Genomic DNA, 6,147 nt, shown 5'->3' with positions numbered 1-6,147 from the left:
TTTCAAACCGCGAGTCTCGACGCGAGGATCGCAATGGTGGGCTCCGATCATTCTTTCGACGAACGGATGGGGAGACTAGGGAGGAAAGGCGTTTTGGGCCATAACTTGGGCCTCGGGGCTCGGAAAAGGTTGGCGTCTGTGCCGATCGTCTTAAAATGGGGGAAAATTTCACGTGGGAAAAAACGGGAAAGATCGGCGACGGTCGATTTCGACGGCTGATATCTAACGATCGGGGGATCGGATCGACGATCGGCCGGTGCGGATGGAAAAGGGAGGGGCGAAACCTATTGGCACGACGAATGCGTACATAAATCATACAAATTCCGTCGTAAAAAGGGAGAAGGGGTGCAACACGAGGACTTCCCAGGAGGTCACCCATCCTAGTACTACTCTCGCCCAAGCACGCTTAACTGCGGAGTTCTGATGGGATCCGGTGCATTAGTGCTGGTATGATCGCACCCATCATGGTATTGCGACCTAATTCCCTTATCTGGTATGATTGAGGTGCAACTTCTGGTGTGCTTGACAGAAGGAAATACGGGGAAAAGTTTGTTTTGACAGATGTATTACAATGCGAGTATCTGGGGATGTTCGTCCAGATCGGACGGTGTGCCCCTCTTAAAATTGACGCCTTCTTTCGATCCGTACGGTTGGATTCGCGTTTTGGTGCATGGATTGGGGTTTGATCGTGACTTTAAAGGGTGGATGGGGAAGCATGGAAGCGAGAGCTTGCCAGGTGGTTTCTGGGGCCTTCGGGTAGAGTTTTGGGACAATTTTTTTTTTCAAACCGCGAGTCTCGACGCGAGGATCGCAATGGTGGGCTCCGATCATTCTTTCGACGAACGGATGGGGAGACTAGGGAGGAAAGGCGTTTTGGGCCATAACTTGGGCCTCGGGGCTCGGAAAAGGTTGGCGTCTGTGCCGATCGTCTTAAAATGGGGGAAAATTTCACGTGGGAAAAAACGGGAAAGATCGGCGACGGTCGATTTCGACGGCTGATATCTAACGATCGGGGGATCGGATCGACGATCGGCCGGTGCGGATGGAAAAGGGAGGGGCGAAACCTATTGGCACGACAAGTGGCAAGCCGCTTGGAGTATTTCCAAATTGATCAGACGGTGGATTCCTTAGGAACCCTAGGTGCTTTGGTCAAATTTTATTTGTTTTTTGGGGATACTTTTTTAGTGGGTAGTAACTGTGTGTCAAGTGAAGTTGGGGGAAGGATGCTATGGTCCTGATGAATGTACTAATGTTTACGGTTTCCTATTCTATGGTCGGGAAGGTTGAAAGCGCATTTAGAAGAAGGATTTATGCTGCCCACTATGTAGTGTTTAGGGAACCGTTAGGTAAGTGTCTAAGAGATATGTTGTTTTTGAAAAAAAAAATAAAAAATCATAGAATGCATTGAAATCTTGGATATGGAGATATCGTAAATTGAACCAATCGACTTGAAGGTGGCTCACTTTGCTCCTATGTAAGGGTACAATGTTCATACAGTGTCACTTATGCTCTTTCTCGTAGATTGATCCTCTATTGAATTTTAATTGCATTTAAAATAACTAACTACTAATTGCGTTCATAATTACCTTTCAACTACTACTACCTAATAATTACCTTCAAAATAAGGTTGTTTTTGTAATTAATGAAAATAAAGGGGGTATTTTAGTAATTACTCATAATTATATGATTTTTTTCAATTACTCATAATTCAAGGGGTAAATTGCAATTAATCTTAATTTGTAAGGGTATTTTCATGAAATATTCATAACTTCAAGGCATGTTTATGAAATTACTCATAATTTTAGGGGTCTTTGTGCAATCACTCATAATTGCTAGGGTTTTCTTCTAACTATTCATAAATTCAAGATTATTCGTGCAATTACTCATAATTTCATTGGTATTTGATAATTACTCATAATTATAAGGTATTTTGGTAATTACTTAATATTTTCAAGGGTATTTTGATAATTATTCAAAACTTTCGAGGTATTTGTGCAATTACTCAAGATTTTATGGGTACTACTAGCCCATAAGTTTAGAAAAAAATGTTTTGATTTTTTTTTTTTTTACAATAGATTGGTGCTTAATTTTTGCTCTTAGATTAGCGTGAACAATGTTTTATCCAATGTTGTCCATCTATCCATTATATGCATTGATATTGATTTGAGCATTTAGACCCATATCACTTGTATTGTACATGACTTGGGTGCATTAGGAGTTGCACAAAAGATACAAGTCATGGGTTCCTTGCAAAATAATAAGTAGTTCATAGTTAATTCATGGATTTGGGCAATCTAGTAGACTATAGTGCATTACATCTTAACTGGAGGATGAATTGTTGTGGCCTTTGGGATGGGGTTTTCCATGGTGAGTGTACTAGTGTGTACGGTTACACATTGGATACGACTTATGGTGAGTCATGACATAAGGCTATCAAGTAGTCATAAATTCACCAAGTTGTTATGTTGTATTATCTCTCAACCTTGAGAGAATAGTGAACTTATGCTAAAGTTAGTAGTGACTTTGACCTATGGGTTAGATCCTAAAGTGATCATACATTTCTTATGGATTAGGTCATTGTTGATGGAAACCAATAACAACAGGTATTCTCAATAGAGGTAATGATATCTCATGGACTTTGAGATAAGGTGTCCCATTGGGTGATTGTAAGGACATGTGATAAGGAAATCTATGGTCATCGTAATTCCTTAAGTGGAATTTGACATGTGCTCTTCTAAGTTAGGATATCCCAATTGATCACATAATAAGAGGATCTATAAGAGGCTAATAGCTTTAACCTATTTAGATTACGAACATCGTTTCATAGAGAGACTATATATAGTGGATAGTAGGTCATTGACCCGAGTTCTTGTATCTTGTTGTAATATACATAGGGTATTAGAGTGTAGTTAACTCTCTATAGTAAGATGTTGAGTCAACTTCAAAATTAGATTATGAGGGAGCAAGTATTTTCCTATAGGTCCTAATGGTCTTAACTTGACCTCATATTCCTTGATGGCACGGTTTATGAGAGTGTATAGGTTTTTATTTCATTTGTGTGCTAATTAATAAATTAGGAACCCTTTTAGGCTAGATTAAGTAACCCAAGCCCAAGATGGGCTCAAGTTAGTTAAGCCCATGGGAAGCTTATGAATACCTCTCTTGGGATTTAGGACTTTAATCTTGCTTCATGTCCACTTAAAGAGAGAGAAACATAGTCTCCACCCTCTATAAGATCTCCACTATCTTAGTTTTTTGATTTAAGGATGAGCCATTGGTCAAAAGATCTCTAGGTCTTTGAGGTCATCTTCAATAGTTGGAACTTAAGGTTTGGGAACATCCAAACCTAAATGTTAGTATTTTAATCATAAAGAATCAATTTTGAAAATTGGTATTTATGGACTCACATTTTTCACGTGTGTCCCACTCGATGGTGAGACTTGTTTTTTAGTGAAAAACTTATTTTGTAAAAATTAAAATCACCACTTATTTTTATTTTTGAAGGGAAAATAAAATAAGAAGCAAAAACCTTAAAAAAAATTCCTTATTTGGAAAAGCATAGTTTGAGAAAAACCGAGTCTAGGTCTGGAGGTTAGGTTACCTATCAGGAAGTTATCATAAGGTAGTACCTCTTTAAGTCCTAAATAAAGGTCTCTACTAATGAGTTGATGTAACTATGATAACTGGTTTTTAATTTAATAGATATCGAAGAATCAAAGTAAATAAACTAAAGTAAGGATGATAATCAAATGAAAACAAATCAAGAGAATAATCACACAAGGCATACATATAAATGAGAACAAACAACTAGGAAGAGAAAGAAATGTATCTTATTAGCAAGCTAAGCACTTCCATAAAATAACAAGAATTAGTAAACATATCATATCACAAGTCCAATAACATACAATATGCACCCCACTTAAATCAAGAATCAAAGAATAATAATATGGAAACCATGCAAAGTAAGATGGAACAAACATGAGAATATTTAAAAGCAAGGTAAACACATCAATGTATGCAAGTGGATAGAGAAGAGAAAAACCATACCTTGATTACATAAAGTACTTTGATAAAATAATGAGGTTAGTTCAACAAGCAATAATGGATACAAAAGAAGAAGCAAAAGAAAAAAATCAAGCTTCAAGAAAGGTAATAATTAATATACCCTCAAAATGAATTCGAATGAAATATCAAAAAAAGAAAAAAATGACATAAAAAAAGATTCATTTATCATATACGATATACCTACAATGTGAGTTAAGAATGAAAGTGTTGGGATTAGGCCCTTAAAAGCAAGACATGATGTAACAAAGTTAGAGTTAATTGTCCCCTTTCTATCTTTTTGGTGTATTGACATTGATTTGAGCATTCAACCTATGTCTCTTACATTGTACATGACTTCAGTGCATTAGGAGCTGCATAGAAGATACAAGTCATGGGTTCCTTGTAAGTAGATAAGTTGTCCACAATTAGTTCATAGATTTAGGCAATCTAATAAAGATTGTAGTACCCCACCTTTTATTTGGAGGGATGGTTTTTCTTGGCTGTTGGGATAGGTTTCCCATGATGAGTACACTAGTGCATGTAATGCACACTAGACATGACCTATAGTGAATCATGACGTAAGACTATCAATTGTCATGATTCACTAAGCTACTATACTGCATGGACTCTCAACCTTGAGAGGATATTAAGTCCGTGCCAAAATCAATAAGAGACTTTGACCTATGGGTGGGACCCTAAAGTGGTTATATATTCCTATGGATTGGGTCACTATTGATGGAGGTTGGTGGGAATAGGTGAAAAACCACTGAAAGTCCAATAGGAAACACCCAAAGGAGGTGTTAATAGGTGATTAAAAAATTATATATATATGATTAGTTAGGGACAAAATAATATAATTATTAATATCTAAAAGAGAAAATAATAATTGGTTATAAGTATAACTACCATAACCTTCAAGATAACCAACCCAACAACCTTAATGATAAACTAATCAATCAACCAAAAGGATATCAATATTATCAAACATAATATAATCAAGAATAAAAAGATATGCAATGAGACGTAAGATTTTTACATGGAAAACCCCCACAAATTGTGGAGGTAAAAAACCATGAGGTTCAATACCTACTAATCTAGATTCATTATTCGAAATCAAGTTACACAAATTTACCTAACCATTTTACCCTAAATACTTACTCTCCAGTACCTAAAACTTCATTCACATCTATGACACAACTCTCTATTGCTCCCTAGTAGACCATTTAACCACTTTGAAGGGGTTAAGGTTTCCAACCTAAGATTCAAAGATTGAATTCTTGTATGAGAGATTAGGAAAGATGTGGCACGTTAGGCTTTCTCAAAGAGATCCTTTATAAGGAATGAAAGGTCTCTCAATGATATATCTCAAAACTACAAGAGCTCTTAGTCGAAATCTCTACTTTTAGATCTCTAACCCTCAAGGGATTATAAAGGAGGTATTTATAGGAAAAAACCTAAACAGTTTCAGTATCTTAAGTTTACAAAATAGAGTTTGAATGAAATTAATCCAAAATCTGTTTTGTACCTCAGTAGGACTATCGTGACCACTTGATCGGACTTATACTACTTAAGCGGTCCTTACCATTTGAGCGGCTAACCACTTGAGCGGGCTTAACTGCTCGAGTGGCCCATGCTTCTTTTAAAAAATATTTTTAAACATTTTAAGTAAAAAAATGATACTGAACCTTTTTATACCTTAAACAAGCCTAATATGTCACATGCCAAACCTCTTTAGACGTACTTAAGACTTCTCAATTAGATGAACAAAAACTCTTGATCTTCAATGGAGATCAAGTCACTATCTAAAAAGAGTTCTATGGCCAAACATAAAAAGAAACAAAATTGTCAACATATAAACAAGACTTAATGTCTTAACAATCTCCCCTTTTGACAATTTTGTGACAAAACATCGTTACATAAACCTACATGAACTCTCATAAAGGAGTTTTCATAACATACATTAATTTTATAGTACTTGTGTTTCAATCCTATAACCTGCACACATACAAAAAACTATACCGAAGGTAAAGTAGTTTGAGGGATAAGATATGATCAAGGTAACAAAACAAGATAATTGAAGATTTTACTTGATGCATTATAAAA

At 36.2% G+C, this 6,147-nt stretch overlaps 1 non-coding gene across 1 annotated transcript; it reads right to left on the bottom strand.

The window, feature by feature from the left end:
- Positions 1 to 342: 342 nt before the first annotated feature.
- On the bottom strand, positions 343 to 461 carry LOC117905250. The gene has a single exon (XR_004649677.1). It is a non-coding gene; the product is annotated as a 5S ribosomal RNA (ribosomal RNA).
- Between the last annotated feature and the right edge of the window lie 5,686 nt (positions 462 to 6,147).

Source organism: Vitis riparia, chromosome 17 (assembly GCF_004353265.1).
Source record: "Vitis riparia cultivar Riparia Gloire de Montpellier isolate 1030 chromosome 17, EGFV_Vit.rip_1.0, whole genome shotgun sequence".
In the NCBI taxonomy this organism is placed as follows: domain Eukaryota; kingdom Viridiplantae; phylum Streptophyta; class Magnoliopsida; order Vitales; family Vitaceae; genus Vitis; species Vitis riparia.
This window is presented reverse-complemented; position numbering and strand designations above follow the sequence as displayed.